Source organism: Neofelis nebulosa, chromosome 4, assembly GCF_028018385.1.
Source record: "Neofelis nebulosa isolate mNeoNeb1 chromosome 4, mNeoNeb1.pri, whole genome shotgun sequence".
NCBI lineage: Eukaryota > Metazoa > Chordata > Mammalia > Carnivora > Felidae > Neofelis > Neofelis nebulosa.
The window spans coordinates 141,462,417-141,484,927 of record NC_080785.1 but is presented as its reverse complement, the minus strand read 5'-3'; the positions used below and the strand labels follow the sequence as shown (position 1 = coordinate 141,484,927).

General features: G+C 36.4%; 1 protein-coding gene across 5 annotated transcripts in view; it reads right to left on the bottom strand.

The window, feature by feature from the left end:
• The window catches only part of FHIT (fragile histidine triad diadenosine triphosphatase), a 1,415,554-nt gene that overhangs the window by 1,157,673 nt on the left and 235,370 nt on the right, over positions 1 to 22,511 (bottom strand). For 3 of the 5 annotated variants that reach the window (XM_058726336.1, XM_058726335.1, XM_058726337.1), the window contains exon 3: positions 77 to 152. The exons of 1 other annotated variant lie outside the window; for it this stretch is intronic. The gene's annotated coding sequence lies outside the window, so the exon portion shown is untranslated. Of the gene's footprint in view, positions 1 to 76; positions 153 to 1,158; positions 1,247 to 22,511 lie in introns of those variants that run through there. One more of the 5 variants, XM_058726339.1, reaches the window with a different exon arrangement.

Genomic DNA, 22,511 nt, shown 5'->3' with positions numbered 1-22,511 from the left:
ATAACTAGCAACAACTCTGTCAAACTGCCCTCATCAATCAAATGGGCAATGCCAATCTAGGCCAAGGACCACTCACCCAGTGCAGGAATCTCTGGTTCAAGCAGATAGGCGAGTGTAGGTAATATCTGGATATTGGTCGACACTGCAAGTGACTGGGAATAAAGGAAGAGTGAAACACTTCTGATTAGTTTCTGTCTCTTAGTGTTTCCAATTTCCATTTTAATTGTAATCAAAATATTAAAATACTCTCTGTCCCCAGAGAAGGGACACAATCCCTAGTTTAACAAACCCTAAAATACAAAATTAAGAAACAACCTCTGTGGGGTTAATCAGCACAGCACGATAACTGGTTGGATTCCCTGGTGGACAAGGGTCAATTTCTCTGGGTCTTAAGGCAAAATATTTTCTGTAAATGTTCTCTTGCCTAGACCAGATGACAAGCATGTCCATATTGTCCTCCATATCTTGTATGCCGATCCAGACTTAAAGGGTCTTCTTTATTGAATACACTTCTGAACTCTAGTGATGGCCAGAGTCAGTTAGAAGTATCAAGAAATAAAGAACCATACATTCCCACAATGCTGGTGAAGTTGATTCTATCAGATGCCCAGTCTTGGATCACCTTTGGGTCCAGGATTAAATTTATCTTCCACCATAATAAATTCCATATTTTCCAGTATTTGACCCAGGATTAAAGAGGCTATTCTTACTCTCATTTCTGGTTTCCCCAACGGGACTTTGATCAACACGGAAGTCAAAAATCATCCTGGTGCTAAACCATTAACACCAGTTAACTATTCTGTGGTCATCGCCAAAGACAGTCAAATTGTAATTTGATTTCATTGGCAACAAGAACAAGGAGGTGAATGCAATGCTGAAAGTACCTCTCAGCCATTAAGGAAAAACCTTAAAAGTCAGTGAAGACAGGCAAAAAGAGACGGAATTATTAATTCCCACTGTATTTCTCTGCCCACAAGCCCCCTCTGGTGGAGGAACTAATAGTAATAAAATAGCTATAATAACAATAACCAAAGTTAAAAAAAGGGGGGGGGGGGAAGAAAAGAAAAGGCAATCCACAACAAGACAATCAGCCCCTGTAGAATTGAGAGTCAAATGTAGTGATTAGCAAATATGAGCTACAACTGGAAAACCACTTACAGATGAAGCAGTATGATGAATGATTTACCAAAAGGTCAACACTGCTCTTTTATCTTCAGCACCCATCAGTTTCCATTGCCTTCAATTTGTCTGGCACATAACAGAAAGCGAGCCATAAAATATTCACCATAAAAATTAACCTTATTTTGCAGTATTAAAAAAAAAGAAACAGAGCTAGATATAGTCTAAGCATATGGGCCCGCTTTTCAATTAGGATTCCTCATATACATTAGAAAAAGCATTGACATTTAAAACTCTGTTATAAGAGGTAATGTACTCAGCAAGTACCAAAACTCTCTGCCCTATGCTCAGTTTTGCTGATCTACTTTTAGTTTTCGAACAAGGAAAGGCAACCCCCCACACACTCAAGACCACAGCAGTGATGGGGTGGGGGTGGCGGTGGACTGTGTCAACATTTCCCCTTTTACTCTTCTGTAAGCTACACCTCCCTGCAGCCTCTGCTATTAGCTGCTGTGGGTACCAGCCTTTCAACCTCAACACGCCTACAATACATTCTGCCAGGTGAGTTGTGAGAGGAGCTACCTTCACACTCTCATTTGACAACCTTTGTACAAAAGGAAACATGCTATCAGATGAAAATATACTTTCAGGCAGAAGGTATTCTGAAAATTAACATACTGCCAGATCCCCTTAACCAGACCTGTTAAAACTCATTAAGCCATTTTAACTCAACCAACTCAGCTGATTGATTCCATGAGAAGACAAGTCACTTCCCTCCTTCTCTCTCCTATGTCTGGATTTACCAATTGTTTCTCTGATTTTACCAAATCAGTAAGATATTTTGCGTCCTATACAATAATCTTAAGTTATCTGAGATATTAAATAATTCCCCTCCAGACTCTGTTCGAAGAGAGTTCCTAAATATTTACTTATATCATTGTTATTTCCTGATTTCTTTTAAAGGAAGAATCAAAATGGAAGAAAAAATGTCAAAAGAGTTCTGAAAAAGATGTAGTACAAGGATATTTACCCCTGTACTATTTATAATAGTAAAAACTGGAAATTCTAAATTTCAAACAAAAGAAGAATGTTTAAATTAATTCTGGTACAGCCATAAAGTAGACTGTTAGGTAGACATTAAAAATAATGTGGTAGGGGAGCCTGGGTGGCTCAGTCGGTTAAGCGTCTGACTTTGGCTGAGTTCATGATCTCAAGGTTCGTGAGTTGGAGTCCCATGAGCCCCACATCAGGCTCTGTGCTGACAGCTCAGGGCCTGCTTCAGAACTTCTGTCCCCATCTCTGCCCCTCCCCCACAGTTCTCTCTTTCTCTCAAAATAAATAAATAAGCTTTTTAAAAAAATACATGGTAGAATATTTAATAACATGGAAAAAAGATTCATGATATTATTGAGAGGGAAAATACATTGCAAAAACAGTAGATACAGTATTATCACATTTATTGACAATGGTTATTTTTGGATAATAAGGAAGTTTGGCAATCATCGATTGGGCAACCCAGTTTCTGTTAACAACTCCTCTTTCTAGGACCCCTTACAACTAGGAGTGATTTTATAAAATGAGATCTAAGCAGAAGTCTGCTAAATGGTCAAATGGGCCCCTTTTTGGTTTACCTCCCCATACCACCCTGGAATGAGCTGATCAATCCATGACCACAGATAACAATCTCAAAGTTAATAGTGGGGGGAGAAGATAAAACCTTGTAAATCAGTTGTTAGTTACCACAAGAAACAACTACAACTTGATCTTTATATTCATCTTCGCATTTGTTTTGGTATCCATGTAGACACGATCAAAGAATAGTCCCCAGGAATCTATAGAGTTTTACTAAACTAAAGTTAAGGCTTTGGGTTGTGTACAGAACATTAAGTACCATTCCAAGAGAAGGCAGCCACATTGCCTCTGAATCACCAAAACACAGATTAGCTACCTTGAAAATTGAAAGTTCACCCTCAAAAATACTTTGATAATAAGAATAAGCATAGGCATGTTTCTCAGCCATTCAGGGCCCAAATAAATAAGTAATGGATAATATAGATAAGTGACAGAAATCCAGTCTTGCCCGGATTTACACATACACCTTATGAGAGCAGCTATTATTTTATAGCGTGTGAATCTGTTTGCATGTCTGTCTTCCCAATAGACTAAGCTCTCTTCAGGCAAAGGCCATTTCCTTTTATCATTCCTAAAGATTCCCAAGCCTTCTTCCTTCCAAGATCTCAGAACGAAACATAGATTTCAACTATAAATGCCTATAAAACATGACATCAATTTTGACTCTAAGTCCTTCATTATAAGTCATCCTATTTAAAAACAACAACAACAACTTTTTAACATTTTCAAAATACCCTGAAGGGAGGGAAAGATCACACATTAAAATCTGTCAAGTAACATTTACCTCCTCGAGCCCTGACTAATCAGAAATGACTAGACTTGGCAGCTGTTTTCATCACTTGGTCTATATGCTAAATACAACTCCTGTTGTGCCAATTGGAAAAGGCCAACATCCCTTCCCATCCCATACAACATCCCATCCTGCCAGTCACTCTAGAGCCTGGCAGTCTGTCTGGTGAGACCACTCCTCATCAGATCAAGTAGAAATTATAAACTAAATTTACATGGTCCATGTAGCCCCATTCCAGAAGAGCAGTGGTAAAGTTAAAAGAGATTAGAAGGGTATCAGATTTATTACTATTGATTCCCTGCCGGCAATTTCATGGAAAGATATCCACTGCAGTTATATAAAGGGCATCTGGCTCATTTCCAACTCTTTTGTCTTCACGTTCTTAAAAAAAAAAAAAAAAAATCAACCAAGAAGGAAAAAAAAAAAAAGGTAGAAATTGGTGGAAAGGGCCCAAAGGTTTTCTCTAGAATAAGAAGCCTTCATCACTACACCCCAATTATGCAAATCTGCTCCTGCCGAGTCCAATACATTTATTGAGCCTCACCCCTGCCATCCGGGTAACCCAGAGAAGGAGCCAATCTATAATGACTCAAGCCACATTTCACAATAGATTCCAAAGGACACATGATGTCATTTGCTAAAATGACAATCCAGATGGAAAGCATTCTGACCTATACATAATTGATTGACCTTTGCTATGCTTTCCTGGTTATTTATATACTATCATATGCATGGATGTATATCAGTGGTATTTACACTTGGCAGCTACTTTTGAGAACGCATTATTCAATTGGGATTTGAAGCTTTTTACAACCATTTCCTGACCAAGCATTCAAAAATGAAGGACAAGAAGAGATGTTATCTTAAAAATAACATTTAATAGGATCTAGAAACTCTAAAGAGTTTTGTGGCTCTAATTGTTTTAAATTACAGTGGACAAGATCTGTCTGTGTAAAGCTAAGTTCAAAACCCTGAAACTGAGGACACTAAAGGGCATTTTATCTCTTTTCCAGCTTGCGGCTCAATAGTGATGGTAAAATACGTTTTACCAAAGGAGTGGAACATCTTGGATACTTGTGAGAAAAGTATGCTGTGAGGCAGGTAATTAGAGACCACAATAAATGACCAGGGAAAAGAGCACAACTATGTGATGCTTTCTGGCTTTTTTGTTTAGTTATGAATCTGGTTTTCTCCAAGGGTTAAGCTACAAATTAAACAATATTCAGATGATCAAGATGGGTTCAAGATAATTCAAGAAGGAGAGGCAAATGGGAAGATTAGGGAAGGCGAATACTGGCATATATGTCCTTAGTCCCACTGTTCATACCCAGGACAGACATCAATAACTCATCACTGAGTTGTTAGCCAAAGACCCTGATAGGAACTGAAAACACTTTTTCAATAGTACTCCAGGTGAACACTATTTACCAAATAGATTTAGAACACGAAGTGAAATATATTTGCCATTGCTGAACTAAATAATCATACAGTGTATTTCAGATCAACTATCAAAAGTGTTAATGCCATTATGTAGTTGTCATAATTTAGTGCTCCTTGGTTTGCTTGCCTACAGTAAATTTCCACCGATCTGAATGAAGGTGGATGCACTGGTACATATTGCTGTTTTGTCCTAATAATGTGATTAAATAGAGAAGGCTGTATCTTATATAATCCAATTAATTCTATCTCTTGCTGCCTTACACTCAGACCCAATCTAAAACAAAGCAGATTTTTAAAACCAAAATTTAAAGGTACCTCTCTGAATCCTACAAAAACATTAAACCAAATTCAGCCATTTTCCATAAGCCATGATATGCTAGTGTTATCTGCAGTATAAATGAAAAGTAAAGAAGGGGGTCTAAACAGAGTAAGATGGAAATTCTTGTATATTGACATAGGATTATTACACAGCAGTAAAAAGGAAAGTGCATAAATCTAAAGAAACAAAAAATCAAATGGAAAGAACACTACATAGAGCTTTCCAAGTGGTGTGCCTCAGCGACTAGGTTACAGAGGTCCTAACATACTGATCCCCTCTGTTCTGGGGATTAATAGTAGCTGGAGTGAACAGAGTCTTGTGGTAAGACATTGATGGCATTGATCCCAAGACACCGTGCAGTATTTTCAAGTGCAACGTATGCCATGATGTGAAGAAGCTGGGAAGCAGTGACATATGGTATAAAGCCAGTTTTTACAATGCTCAAAAACTAAAACATATCTTGTTTAGGGATACACAAAAATGTGGCAAAATTATTTTATATGAGAAAAGCAAAGCAAAGGAAGTATATGTGGAAAATTTATCCTGTATATTCATTCCTGCTGTACAATGGTTACTGTTGCAAGGAAAAGGGAGGAGAGAGAGGGCAGGAACACACAAGTAAATGGTAATGTTACAGCTCTTAAATTAGAGGGTGGGTTCATGTTAGTTTATTGCACTCCAAATGTACTGTTTTATAAATATAATGCATTTTTAAAAACTGTCACGATTGGGGAGGCTGGGTGGCTCAGTTGGTTAAGCAGCCATCTTCTGCTCAGGTCATGATCTCGCAGCCTGTGAGTTCGAGCCCCACATCGGGCTCTGTGCTGACAGCTCAGAGCCTAGACTAGAGCCTGCTTTGGATTCTGTGTCTCCCTCTCTCTCTGTCCCTCCCCTCTTGATGCTCTGTCTCTCTCTCCCTCTCAAAAATAAATAAACATTAAAAATTTAAAAAAAACTGTCATGATCAAGAATCCAGGCAACTTTCTAGCTTATTCAGAATCACTTCACAGTAGAATCCCAACATGTCAACTCAAGAATAGATACAATTTCTTAAGGGAAGCTTGAACCCAAGGTCTCTAAAGGTCAAAATGCTTCTCCATGATGACAAGATTTTGTTCTGCTAACTCAACACAGTCCAGGGGTTTCTCATGATCAACTAGGATACCTGTTCTGTTTGAGGATTATAAGACTTTGTTCTAATCCAACTAGAGTATTCATGACAAATTACTGGAAACCTGAAGTTCCATTTTCCCACTCAAAAATATCATAAAAAACAGGTGCAAAGCTTCTGAATTAAGAATCATTTAGTTACAAAAAACAAAGAGCCATTTTAGGAGCTCAAGTAAAATGGGATTCTTGGTGAGGAATTCCAGACATGCCATAGCACACAGGACTGGAAGGGTAGCCAGGCCTCACTGGAACCAGAGCCAGGAAGTAACAAGTCATTCAGATCCAGTATCACCACACTCACTCTCTGGGGCTTCGGGGCTCATGTCTCTACTTCTTTCTGGAGTATTTACCTTACTGCTTCTACCTTTAGATGTCCTTTCTCTGCTTCCACACAAATATTTGTATCTCTTTGCAGCTTAAATGGAAACCAAGCAATGTCCTGAGTGCCACCTCAAAGTGATTAGAGGAAAAAATCTGCTGAGCCCAACCAAGGTCATGATCAGTCACACCTCATCGAATCAGCCAAATCTATACATCGGGGGCTACCAATGCAAACGCTTGTGGGGGCCACAGAAGTAATGAAAGGTGTGAAGCTGACCAGGTATGAGACAAGAACCTGCAAGGAAAGGTCCTGAAACACACAGAGCTCAGGCTGCTTCTGGGGTTCAGCTCTGTACTAACAGAGATCCAGGTTTTTACTTTAGTTTCTTGATTGAGAAAACACATCTGTAGACCACATTAGGCCACTGGCCCCTGCTGTCAATGTCCTACAAAGAATGAACTGTGGGTATTCCAGATTCAGAGGGTCACACCAGGTAGTCACGGCTGTAGGTGCCAGCCCTTTGGACAGTTCTTGCAGAAAGGGTCATAGATCTAGGCAATCACCCCAACAAATCTCGGATGACACACAGCTCCCACATATACCTCCTCACACAGAAAACACACTTCAGCTAAACTTCTAAAAATACCTTCTTCAAGATCAGATACTGAACTGGGTGGAGATAATTCTATGTGGCTCTGTATGGGTTCACAGAAAAAGGCAGTAAAGTATAAGAAAATCAGACAAAGCAAACAAGAGCCAGAAAAAGACAGCATTATCTTCTCCTTTTCTATACACAGCCAAAAATGCTTCCATAAAAGACTACTTACTACAAAGCAATTACAGATTCTTTTTTCAATTAACTAAGGGTGACACAGGGGCTCTTGTCTCAATTTCTTCAGCATTCTAGAGTGGTGAGACACAGAATCAAAACTAAATTCAACTCCTTACCTTAGACATCATTTCCCCTGGGAAGCATGGTTTGATTCTCTCATCTTGAGAGACAAGTGCCCCCTCAGATGTTCCCACAGCACCCTGCTCACCACCCCTTTCCTATGGCACTCAATCCCAATACTATATGTTCATAGCTGTCTATTTGTCTCTGACATGGAGGTGATATGGGCTCTTTGAAAGCAGGGATAATGTCTAGTCCTCCTTTATGCCTCAGTGCCTATTTCTTGAATACATGTAATCAGACACAATGAAAATTTTATTTCTATTTTTTACAGTTATTTCAGAACAAAAAAGTTGAATTTACACTCAATTCCTCCCTATTTTTGTACAAACTTTCACTCAACAAGTTAAGTTAAACTTAACTTTTTACTCACACAAGAAGTACATATATCATGCTGAATTACTACATACTCAAAATCACGTAGTTGTAGGACTTTGGGGAATATGTAGTCATATTTAGGCTAAAAATCCTTAAAGCTACCTTCTGTCAGCATGTAGGTATGTGCAGACTTTTCCCAATATACCTATATTGATGTAGATATAAATATATCTGGTATAGAGGAATAGGACACGGCAAAATGCTCTACCTAAGAACATAAAATCCACACATTTAAACTTATGAGGAATTTGGAGAAGTATAGTATATGTATATCCTGCAAGACTTACGTTCCATTCTAAAGAAATGAGTCTTGGCAAATTTCCCTAGTATTGAGAACTGTTTAGCAGGAATTAATTTTTAAATGAAATAGCCTAAAAACTAAATAGATGTAGTATTATTTAGAGTTATGTCTTGTTCTTCAGTAATTATTGAAAGTGACACTGGTATGTTTTATCATTGGTAATTGGACTGAATTTGACCAAATGTTTCCCCTTTCGCATGAAAACTAAATGCACTGTTCCAATTTTTATTTCTATCCCCACTCTAGTGATGCTTCATTAGGTATAATTTGGTAGCCTATATAATGTGGGGAAAACAGAGCATTATTTCAAAGCTATAAGTATATCTGTGACAGCAAGAATGTTAAGTGAGGTTCATGTCTCCAGACACTTGACCCTAAGCTAAAACAAATTAATTTTATAAGACTTAATGTTTTATCTTGAACAGGGGTAAGTATTATCTTCTCGTTCTAGCTAGATGGAAGTATTTGGCAAATGTCTTCTTTGGAAAGAATTATTTAGCAATGGAATTATAATCAGTGTCATAAGGACAGATAAAGCAAACTGAAGGACAAATGGATGTATGAAGGAATGAACGGCAGCATTTTGCTAAAGGAGAATTCCATTCCATTGATGGGTATTACCAAATGAAAGGGATATTGGGTTATATTAAATTAAACATATTTCCTTACTCCAGGAATTGTCTGTCTTTAATATTCATAATGGTCTTCATGGATTCTCAGGAGAAGGATGGAGTGTACGATATTTGCCATATCTATTGTCTACATAAAGGCTTTATACATGTAACCACTCTCAGGAACAGAGGTGTTAGTGGACAAACCTCAGTTGAAATTGTAGCTCTCTCACTTAGTAGCTATGTTCCCACTAAGTAGCTCTTAACCCCTCTGAGTATCAGTTCCTTCATTTGAAAAATCATCAGTTCTGCCCTTGACTTCCCTTGGAAGTTATGCCCCATGATTAGTAACAGATAACATCTTCAGCTGCTATAATTCAACTCCTATTCAATTTACAAATGTATATACATTCTTTCATACATTCAACAAATATTTGTTAAGCATTTAGCACATGCTGGGCCGAGCTGGTAATTGGGCATTAACACAGATGGTTTCTGAACTCAGAACTGATGGCCTTACTGGGGAGAAAGGTTAGTGGCAGATGCCAAAAAGACAGACCAAACCAAGGGGCCTGAAATAGTCTGTAGAAGGGAAAACACAGAAGATGAAATCTGAGGAGAGGTAATTAACTCAGTGGAGATGAAGGAAACAAATTAAACAGGCCATGGGAACAAGATGTGCAAAGGCCCTGTGGCAGTAGGGAGGGCACTGATTTTGAGGAAGAAAAAGGGCAGTGTAGTTGGAGTTCAGAGAGTTAAGAGGGCATGATGTGAAAAAACAAGAGAAGACAACAGTGGCCATGTTAGGTTTTCAAATGGTGGAAATGGTTTACACCAGCTCGGTGGCATGATCAAACTAGCATTTTGAAAATCTCCCTCAAGCTACATTTGGAAAATGGGTTGCAAGGGGACAGGAGAGGATACAAGATCAGTCAAAGGCAGTAGTGATGATAGTTTATACTGCCATGGGAACAGTAGATCTGGAAGAATACAACAAATCTGAGAGATATTTAGAAGTTGGTAAGGAATGGAGTATGGGGATTATGGTATATGGGGATTATGGTATACTTTACACATAAAGAACTCAGCTGCAGTACTTGATCTGGTCTATGAACCGTACTTCCCAATAACCTGGTACTTTTTCTCTACTATACAATGGGAGACTTATCTCATTTAATATAATACTCCTCTGCTTTCAAAAACTGTTATGATTCTTAATCATATTCCACAATGGCCCTCGTCAGATGTTTATGCCTTATGAAACCAATTTTTTTTTAAATTTTTATGGTTTAGATCTATAGTGTCTTTTAAAAAAACTACATGATTGTTAGTCTTAGCCTAATAGGTTGTAAATTGTGTTGCTCACCTCCTCACCAATTGTCCATCAGTACTGGTATGTGTATTTCTTGCTCCTACCAACGACTCACGATAAGAACATAGGCATATGTATGAATGTTCCTCTGGGAAGAAAGTGAACAGTACTGTTACACTGTATTAGTTGTTATCATTCCTTCTTCTAAATGCTCTTAATCTATTAAACAGAACATGGTTAAAAAAAAAAAAAGAGCATTACAAATATGTAAGAGTTCAGCATACTGACCACACACTTGTCAAATTTGACAGAAAACATAAACTTGGTCTCAGTATCTATGCTTAAATTTTGAGACTTAGACAGCAAGTTGTTAACTCTTTAAAAACAGTATGGCAGGGATGCCTTGGTGGCTCAGTCAGTTGAGCGGCCAACTCTTGATTTCGGCTCAGGTTGTGATTTCACAGTTCCTGGGCTTGAGCTCTGCACTGTCAGCACTAAGCCTGCCTGGGATTCTCTCTCTCTCTTCTCTCTCTCTCTGCCCCTTCCCCTGTTTGCTCTCTTGCTCTCAAAATAAATAGATAAACATTTAAAATGAAAACAGTATGGCAAAATATATAGAAGTACATAAATGAAAAGCATGGGACGAAATGTTTACAGGGGTTAATTCTGAGGAATGGGTTTGGATTGCAAGTATAGGGGATTTTGTCTTTTATTTTTTTATTTTTTTTATTATTTTTATTATTTAAAAAAAAATTTTTTTTTAACATTTATTTATTTTTGGGACAGAGAAAGACAGAGCATGAACGGGGGAGGGGCAGAGAGAGAGGGAGACACAGAATCGGAAGCAGGCTCCAGGCTCTGAGCTGATGGCGGGGCTGGAACTCACGGACCACGAGATCGTGACCTGAGCTGAAGTTGGACGCTTAACTGACCGAGCCACCCAGGCGCCCCTTGTCTTTTATTTTATAATGCTTATGCACTATTTGAATTTTAGAAGCAGGATTTTTTTGTAACAAAAATAGAAGGAAGAAAGGGCAGATACAAAAACAAGATCAATAAAATAGTATCACTGGCGATGCCTGAGCAACATTTACCATAGAAACTAAATGCATTACACTAGACTTTCATTATATGCAATTATTTTTCTAGGCCCATGATCTGACTGACCCATGGTGTATACCTGCACACTAACCATGGACACGCAAAAAGGGTTCAGTTGTATTTGCATCATCTGTACAAAAGAAAATTGAACATATTAAATTTACATTCTATTCTATTCTATTCTATTTTATTCTATTCTATTTTATGTAGGCTCCATACCCAACATGGGGCTTAAACTCACTACCCTGAGATAGATAGTTACATGCTTCACCCAGTGAGACAGTCAGGCACCGGTGACATTAACATTTTAAATTGAATTATAGGTAAATAGAAGTAAGATGTTACAAGGTACATGGGAGATTATTTGTTTCTGATGGATTAAAAATATTAAGAGATATGGTGAAAGCAATATCTGTAAACAAAAACAATTTTTAAACAACAGTGGCCAAATCCACATCCAATCTGATCAATCTGATGTGTCAACAATGGGAGTCCTGTCAGAGAGCAGAAACATTCTCTTCACACCTTCCATACTTTTAGGTTATGGCCATCTCAAGATAAGAAGCGAATCACATCTTAGCCCAGTTATGAAGTTTCCCAAAATGGGCATTCATAAGAATCACCATTGTGGCCTATTAAAAAAACAGATCCTTACCTATCCCAAGATTATAAAGGTATTCTCTTTTTCTTACGTTACTGAATTTGCGAGAGCCTCCAACATAATGATGAATAAAAGTGGAAATTACCAACACTCTTCTAATTCACAATCTCAACAAAAAAGCTGTCGATATTTCAACATTATATATGAGGTTTGCTGTAGCTTTTTTGCAGATATCACTTATCTAATTAAGGAAGTTCTGCTCCATTCACATTTTGCTAAGAGTTTGCATCATGAGTGATTGTCAAATTTTATCAAAAGCATTTTTTCCCTTCATCTATCCAGATGATGATATGTTTTTTCAAATTTACTCCATTAATGTGGTAAATTGTATTGATTGATTTTCAAATAATCAACTTGCATTCCTGGAATGAACCCAACTTTGTAGTGATATATTACCCTTATATATATCACTGACTTTGATTTACTAATGTTTTGGCTAGGATTTTAGCATCTATCTTCATAAGAAAAATTGGACTGTGAATTTCCTTTCTTTGAATACCCCTCTTAGCTTTGGGGTCAAGGTTATGCTGGCCTAACAATGTGAGTATATATATGATTGGTATTGCTTCCTCCTTAAATATTTAGAAAAATTTGCTGGTGAATGTGACTGGTATGTTCTTTGTGTAAAGGTCTATAATTATGAAGCGAATTTATTTCATAGATATAAGATAATCCAGATTTCCTAAAATGTATTATACCAATCTCATTGTGGCTTTTTCCTGGTTTTATTGAGAAGTAATTGACATTTGTCACTATATAAGTTTAAAGCATACAGCACGAATGTTTGATTTATAAATACTGTGAAATGATTACAATGGACTGAGCTAACCTCGATTTTCTCATAAATACAATTTTTAACTAGAAAGAAAATAAGGAAAAAAAAGAAATAAATTTTTCTTGTGACAAGAACTCTCAGGATTTCCTCCCTCGACACCTTGCCTGTACATCATACAGCAGTGTTAACGATACTCATCATGTTGTACACGACATCTCTAATACTCACTTCTCTTACAACTGGAAATTTATGCATTTTCACTACCTTTCTCCAGTTCCCCTACCCTCAACCCACACCTCCAGTAACCACAAGTTTCATCTCTTTTTTTACTGTTTATTTATTTATTTTGAGAGAGAGTACATGTATGAGTGAGGGAGGAGCAGAGAGGGAGAGAGGGAGAGAGGGAGACAGAGAATCCCAAGTAGGCCCCATGCTCGGCATGGAGCAGACAAGGGACTCAATCTTACAACCATGAGATCACGACCTGAGATGAAATCAAAGTCGGCACTCAATCACCTGAGCCACCCAGGACCTGGATCTCTTTTTCTATCAAGTTTTTGTTTTGTTGTTAGATGGCACATATAAGTGAGATCATATAACATTTGTCCTTCCCTGACTTATTTCACTCAGCATAATGCCCTCAAGGTCCATCCTTGTTGTTGAAAATGAAAGGATTTTCTCATTTTTTAATGGTTAAATAATAATTGTGTGTGTGGGGGGGGGTGTAATGGAATTTTGGTGTACTTTTAAGAAATTTAACCATTTCCTTTAAATTTTCAAATTTATTGGCATAACAGCTTGATAATATCTTTTTACTATTTTTTTTAATATCCGTAGTTTAGTGTTAGCCTTTTTGCATTTGTGATATTAATAATCTACCTTAAATTTTTCTTTGATTATTACTACCAGAGTTTTATCAATTTCATTAGGCTTTTCCCAGAACTAACTTTTGGCTCTATTTTTTTTATTGTCTTTTTTCTTCTATTTCAATTATTCTGATCTTATCTTTATTTTCTTCTGATTTCTTTGAGTTTACTTTGCTTCTTTAGATCCTTCAGATGGATCTTTGAGATTCTTTCTTCTTTTAGTTTTTCTTCTTTTCTAATGTAAGAATTTAAGTCTATTAATGTCCCTATAACTTCTGCTTTAACTGCAACCCACAATGTTTGGTATGTTGCATTTTCTTTATCAGTTAAAAATATGTATAATTTTCAATGTGATTATTTTCTCTGACACACAGGGGAAAGGGTATTACTTAATTTCCAAATATTGGAATTTTTTTTCATTATTATTTTGTTACTAATTTACAACTTAATACTACTATGATTAGAAAATAAACTACAGGGCTTCAATCCTTTGAGATTTGTTCAGCAATGCCTTTGGGCATATGAACTATTTGCTAAATGTTCCTGTCACTTAAAAACTATATATTCTTCATTGGTGGGTGCAGCATTCTATATATTACAATTAGGTCATGTTTGTTTAATGTGGTATTTAAATCTTCTATATATTTACTAACTTATTTTTCTGCATGTTCTATTAATTAATGAAAAAGCTATGATAAAATGCCAACCAAGATTGAAGATTTCTATATTTCTTCTTTTACTATTATAGCTGCTTACTTCTTAATATTTTGAGGTCATGCTATTTGTATGCACACATATAATTACACTGCATCTTTTGGTTAGTGTTTACATGGTAAAATATGGGGTTTTTTTATTAGTATTCCATTTTCTCCATCCATTAGCTTGTTAGTTATACATTCTTTGTATGGATGCTATAAATATACAATGTGTTCCCTTGACTTATTAGAATCTACCTACTAGACATTTTTTACCACTCCCTGGATAAGGAGTACCCATGACTTTAACTTCACTTTCCCCCATCCCATTGCCACCCTATGTGCTATTGTTGCCTTTTATTGCAAAGATAAAATTTTTATAATTTTATAAATTAAATCTTATTAAAATTTCATTTTTAATTCTATACATATTTTATTTTTTAAGCTTTTTGTTATGGAGAGTTCTAACATACATAAAAATAGATTTAATAATGACATAAAACTCCCATGTTCACTAATTTGCTTTAATGATTGTTAGCTCATGTTCAATTTTGTTCAATCTCTATGTCCTTCACTTTTCCCTTGACCATATTATTTTAGAGCAAATCCCAAACATCATATCATATTTCCTATAACTATCTCTTGTAACACAAGTGTGGTTTTTGAGACATAACAACATAATATCATTATAAAACATATAGAAAAATTAATAATAATGCCAGATTGCCATCAAGTACTCTCTTAATGTTCAAATTTCCAAATGCCTCAAAAGTAATAACTATTTTGCAGTATTTTTGAATCAAGATTCAAATAAGTTCTATATACAGTGATTGGCCAATATGTCTTTTAAGGTACATTTAATCTATAAATCCCCTTAAATCTGTTATCCCTTGCTACTTATTCATTGGAGAAACTGTCTTGAACTGAGCTTTTCTACTATCTGATTCCTTTCATGGTATTGTATTAAATAAAATGCTCCTATCTGTAAATTTTGTTTGTTGGAAGTTAGGTTAGAGGCTTAATAAAATTTAGACTTCATTGTTTTGTTTTTGGAAAGACTATCTCATGGCTGATGAGATGCGTGCCTCTCTTAAGAGGCACACTACGTCTGGTTGTGTTTTTGTAGTACTTATAATCATTAATGTTCAATGACTCATCCTTACTATTTTTTCAAAATAATAACTTGGTTCCTAACATCCTCCCATGGTAACCACTTGTTATTTTTATTATTAGCTAGTGTTAATTAACTTATGGATTTAAAATATTTCTTATATTTTAGTCTACTGCTGTTCCTATTCTAATGGATGCTTGAATTGTCCCATCTTTGGCTACAGGGAGTTAAACTTCACTAGACACTTTTTCTCACTTTTTCTTAAATTTAAATCCAAGTTAGTTAACACATAGTGCAATAATGATTTTAGGAATAGAATTTAGTCATTCATCACTTACATATAACACCCAGTTCTCATCCTAACAAGTGCCCTCTTTAATGTTCATGGCCCATTTAGCCCATCCCCCCATGCAACACCCTGCCAGCAACCCTGTTTGTTCTCTGTGTTGAAGAGTCTCTTTTCATTTGTCTCCCTCTCTGTTTTTATCTTATTGTTGCTTCCCTTCCATTGTGTTCATCTATTTTGCTTCTTAAATTCCACATATGAATGAAGTCATATGATATTTGTCTTTCTCTGACTGACTTATTTCACTTAGCATAATACATTCTTGTTCCATCCATGTTGTTGAAAATGGCAGGATTTCATTTTCTTCGAGTGACATTCCATTTTATATATTTATATAAATTATACACACACACACACACACACACACACACACACACACACTACATCTTCTTTATCCATTCATCAGTCAATGGACATTTGGGCTCTTTCCAGACTTTGGCTATTGTCAACAGTGCTGCTATAAACACTAGGGTGCATGTGCCCCTTTGAAACAGCTGTATCCCTTGGATAAATACCTAGTAGTGCAATTGCTGGGTCATAGGGTAGTTCTATTTTTAATCTTTTGAGGATCCTCCATACTGTTTTCCAGAGTGCCTGCACCTATTTGCACTCCCACCAGCAGTGAAAAAGGGTTCCTCTTTCTCTGCATCCTTGCCAACATCTGTTGTCTGAGTTGTTAATTTGACCCATTCTGACAGGTATGAGGTGATATCTTGTTGTGGTTTTGATTTGTATTTCCCTGATGATGAGTGATGTTGAGCACTTTTTCATGTGTCGGTTGGCCGTCTGGATGTCTGTCTTCCTTGGAAAAGTGTCTAGGCACATCTTCTGCCCATTTCTTCACTGGATTATTTGTTTTTTGGGTGTTGAGCTTGATGAGTTCTTTATAGATTGTGGATACTAACACTTTATCTGATATGTCGTTTGCAAATATCTTCTCCCATTCTGTTGATTGCTTTTATAGTTTTGCTGATTATTTCCTTTGCCATGCTGAAGGCTTTTATCTTGATGAGGTCCCAATAGTTCATTTTTGGTTTTGTTTCCCTTGCCTCTGGAGACATGTCTAGTAAGAAGTTGCTGCAGCCAAGGCCAAAGAAGTTGCTGCCTCTTTTCTCCTCGAGGATTTTGATGGCTTCCTGTCTTACACTTACCATCCATTTTGAGTTTATTTTTGTGTATGGTGTAAGTGGCCCAGGCTCATTCTTCTGCATATACATTATTTTGATTGTTTTAAACAGTCTATATTCACTTATATTTACTCATATATTTATACTTTTTGGTGCTTTTCATGCCTTCCTGCATCTCCACAATTCCATCTTCTGGCTAAAGAAACTCTCTTCAATAATTTCAATGCAGATATGCTGGTAGTTAATTCTCTTAGTTTCAATTTTTCCAAAAACATATTTTTTGAAGGATATGTTCACTGGGTACAAAATTGTCATCTGGCAATTATTTTCTTTGGCACTTTAAATATGCCATCCCATTGTTTTATATCTTCCATTGTTTCTGTTTAAAAATTAGTTATAAGTCTAGTTGGTGTTTCTTTGAAAATGTCTTTTTTCCCTTTCGGTGCCTTAGGGTTTTTTTATTTGTCTTTGGTTTTTCGGCAATTTTACGATACTATGCCTACATACTTTATTCCATTTTCTTTGCTAACAGAGTGTCTTGAATCTACAGCTGGATGTTGTTCATCAGTTTTGGAAAATTCTTAACCAGTATCTCTTCAAGTCTTTGTTCTGCCCCTACTTTCTCTCTAAACTCCAATGACAAGGTCCAGACCTTCACACCATCCAATATGTCTCTTATGGAATGTTCTTTATATATACATTCTTTTTTCCAGTCTGTACTTAAATCTGGATATTTTCTACTGACCTATCTTTCAAGTCACTCACCCTCTTTTGTGATGTGTTTAATATCTTCTTAAGTCCATCTACTGAGTTCATAATTTCAATTACCATAATTTTAAGTTTGAAGTTGTTCATATGATTCTTTTTATACATTCCCAATCTCTGGTGAAATTTTCTGTCTTCATCAGTTATTTGGACATCCATGTATGATAACCTCAATATCCGTATCACTTCTGGATCTACTATTTTTGGCTATATTTCTCTCTTGATTTTTGGTCATTTGTTCCTGTTTTCCAACATGCTTCTAATTGTTTAATGATAGACACATTGTTTATGAAAAGTGTTACAAGTAAGAACAATATTATCTTCCTCCCAAAATGATTTTATTTTCCTCTGTCAGAGAGAGTACAAGCAGATCATCTTGTGATTCAATTCACACTGGTCTGTTTTCAGTTGGGTCTTACCCTAGGATGTAGATGTTCAGGGGCCTCAATTAAAACCTGTGAGTGTTTATCAGGATCCTACCTCCTCAGAAACTCTGAATTCTAGAAGACTCTATGAGACTGCTAAAGCTCTGCTCTGCTTTAGTCTTATCAGATGTTTTCAACATTATTTTTTGCTCACACTAGAAGTATGCAACAAGATCTCTAAGGAAAACTCCATGTAACATTTTTAACTCACTTCTCTCTGCTTCCTTTCCTGTGGAATCTTGGTTCCTCTGGCTTTAATTCCACCAACCAGGAAAATAATGAAGCTTTTTCCATTTTAGAAAAACAAATGTTTAAGTTAATTTCCTTCTTTATGTGTTCATGCCTTTATTTTATGATTCTTAATACTTTAAAAGACTATCATTTTCTCATTATTCCAAAATGAACACAAAGAAACGAGTAGGAATAGGAAGCAAAAAAAGTATTGACCTTCACTAGGCAATCAACCCTCAGATAATGTCAGGAAACCTGGAGCCTTCTCAAGGAGGAATATGGAAGAGAAAGAAGGGAGATGTGTTATTTATCACAGACAATACTCAGCACAATTTTATTGCACCTTGGGGAATCCAAAGCTTTTAAAGATGCTATTATTATTTGGAAGCTCTCCAGAGAGCACTAAGTATTAAAAATAGCACCTGTACTCTGCTAAGTCAAATCACCTGTTTATTACCCAGAGTGACGAAAATCATTTAATAAAATATTACAGACACTTGTTCAAAATCATGCTCACAATTCATATACTCAGAGAAGTTAAAGCAAATATCCATGCCTGTTCCATACATATTTTTTAAATGTATAACTCATTTAATGGGGAAATAGAGATCGTTTCACTGGTTTTTAAAATTAAAGACATCAAAGTTTTGTGGGGTTTTCTTAATAGTCAAAATAAGACCTTTGTTTTTTCTTGTTCAGCATTTACATAAAACCAATGTAAGAGCAGCCTTCTCCTCCGCACCGCCCCCCCCCCCAACCCTTTGTAGAATCTATTCCTCCTCCTGTGCTTGGAAAACATATAGGAAGGTGACCGAGGCCTGGCCAATCGCTGTTCTGTCCCATTGGCCACAGTTATGGGTTAAGCAAGGAGCATGTAATCCAAGTTAGTCTGATGAGATTCAGTACTTGGATTGTATAAAAAGTACTAGAAAGAGAAAGTCTACTGGGATTGCTCAACTGGTAGAATGGTAGAATGGAAGGCCCAATGTGGTGATCACCAAATAAGAAAAGTCCTGTCTCAGAGTGAAGGCCAAACCAGAATTTTCATCACCTTTAATTGCTTAAACCAGGTGAATAAGACTGGGTTTCAGATCAGCAAGTAAGAGTTCTTACTAACATAGCTACATCAGAGAAGTGCAGAGTAACAACTGAGTCTGTCAACAAGAGTAAATAATCCTCAAGCTTAAGACAAAACTCTAGCTGCTAATTGAAATGATGCAATGGCATTAGAAATTTTATTTCATTCCACTGATAATGTTTTCATTTCCCACCTCCATTTTCACTATGCCCAAGACATGAGACATGAAATTTTATCAATAATATCAAATAACATCACTCCATTCTTGAAGTTCCAGGGATGGATTACTATTGGCATTTTAACCTGTTTCTCACAGAAGCGTACTTATTTGGGGATTAGAGCAAGTTATGAAACATTTCAAGAAGTCTTTGTGTGTTGTATAGTTTTAAAATTCTGTCCTCAGCTTTGGTTTACCACTATGGCTGTCTTTGGTAGCTATAAGCAATATTCCTAGGAAAAAGTTTGCAAGTAAAATAAGAATTCCTCAGCATCTTTTTGTCCTTTAAGTGGGCACAGAATCAAAGATGTGCACATACTGGGATCACACATTTCTACTCATGGCATTTAATTACAAGTAAAGTAAAATGTGCAGGGCCAGAATTTTAAATATTAGTTCAATAACCTTTATGCACTTAATTCCTGAATGATTTTCTCCCTCTCTGGAGAGTCATCTAATGCCAAACAATGGCATGAAGGTGAAATCAAGGTGAGTCATGATACCTGAAAAGGCATAAGGAAGGTACATGTCAGAATTATTAACTCAGAAAAAAATAAGGGAAATAATCCTTTCCCTAAAATTATGACCTGCCAATGTATACTAAACTTTGAAGAGGCTTTATTTCCCTCATTCATAACTAATCACTATTTTAAGAAGGAAGAGACTTAAAACAAAACGATTTTGGGAGACGTATAACCATTTCAAAACCCCCAAATAAATGAGAAATCAAAAGAAAAATGGCAAGTTCATTGGTTATTTAAAGTAGAATTTTCAGTGGGCCAAAATTCACCAAGGCAGGCTTTCAAACTTCACTGTGGGTCATATTCAAAAAAATTTTGAAAATCACTGTCTTAATGAATGTGTGTGTATACGTGTCTGTATAAAATGATCATATATACTTACACATCAAAAAAGTCTTACATTTAAAAGAAATCTTACATTTTAAATGAACACTAACATTTTCTATTTACCCTATTCTATTCTATTCTATTTTATCCCATTCCATTTTATTAAACTGCTGATCATAAATCACTAAATTGTTCCCACAACCCATCAATAACATATAACTAGATATAAAACATATGATTTGGCATAACTGAAACATATGACACAGCTTAGACTAAGAGAATTAGGCATTTTCAAATCATTACCACACTAATTTCAATTAAGACTTTTCTGAAAAGAAATCAAATCAACTCTACACAGTGGAGTTTCTTATAACATTCATTAACTTTACCAAATGTTTTCATAAAGTGTTTGAAGTGAAATGTTTCATTTAAAACGACATCCCTCTGAATGTTCTTTGAAATAACCCAATGGCAGCTCATCCTCTCAAATTTGATCCAAGAACACTAACCTTTTCCTTTTCTTCTTTTCTTTTTAACTGCATGTCTCTATAAAAGTCAGTGAAACACAATACCACAGGGTAATATTCTAATGTAACAAAGAGGTCATTTCATTTTCTCTTCTGTTTTACCTTGTGGTATCAACTACTATTTAACTTGTTTCTGTGAGGAAAATGCTTTAATGAACCTAGAGGAAGACAATGATTTGATGAATGCCTGTGTGTGTGTGTGTGTGTGTGTGTGTGTGTGTGTACACATTATCTTGGAAGGAACATTTCTTTCCATATCCTCTATTAACTGAAAATTCCAACACCCTGAATATCTCTTTGTTCCCCCCATTTAAAAAAATGTGACTTGCATTTCTATTAAAAGGATTTCTTGGGGGTGCTTGGATGGCTCAGTCAGTTAAGTGTACAACTTCTGCTGAGGTCATGATCTCACGGTCTGTGAGTTCGAGCTCTGCATCAGGCTCTGTGCTGACAGCTCACAGCCTGGAACCTGGTTCAGATTCTATGTCTCCCTCTCTCTCTGCCCCTTCCCCACTCATGCTCTGTCTCTTTTTCTCTGTCTCTGTCTCTCTCTCAAAAATAAATAAACATTAAAAATTTTTTAAAAAGATTTTTTAGGAAAAGGATTTCTTGTACTAACTCCTGCTTAAGAATTTATAGGTTGGTATGTTTCAAAGTATGCCCTATAGAAATCGGACATGGCAATCACTGTCAACACGACAGACTGATGATGGGTGGGTGGGTGGGTTACCTGTTGATTCCCATATCACATTTGCTAAACTTCTGTTGAGACTACAGGCTAGATCCAGCCTACCAGATTTTTTTTTTGGGGGGGGTGTCTTCTTTCTGCTTCAAAGATCATTTATAATCACACAGAGGAAAAAGAGAGAGGCAAAATCTTAGAAGTCCATTCTCATTGAAGCTGAAAGCTGAAGCAAATGGCACAATCCTCAGAGCTAAGAGTGAACCTATGTGGTAAAAAGTAGCCAATGTTACAGCATGGCTCGTTCAGCATTATGACCAAAATGGGCCACTCTAAACTCTGAGATTCATTCAATGGTGGTTTTCTCAAATTTGTCCTTAAAGGTTGAAATTTATCATACTTATATGCTCAGCCACCCTTAAGACGCTTGAGTGTATGGCTGTGTGTGAAATAGAAATGAAACCTACAGAGCTGCAGACTGAATGAGTAATCAAATGCACACAGTCTCCAAATAATTGTAAGTGCTACAATAATTCCACCAGGGTATGCTGAACAGTCAGGGTGCTGGCATCCGCCATTAAGGAAGACATTGTCTGCCATGTTGCTTAGCAAAGTTTTAGAAGGAGGCATCAGGCTGGCAGAGAAAAATTTCATTAGAAATCCTTATTCCTTAATCTTATCTCTTTCTTTCATTCTCTTCTTATTTCATT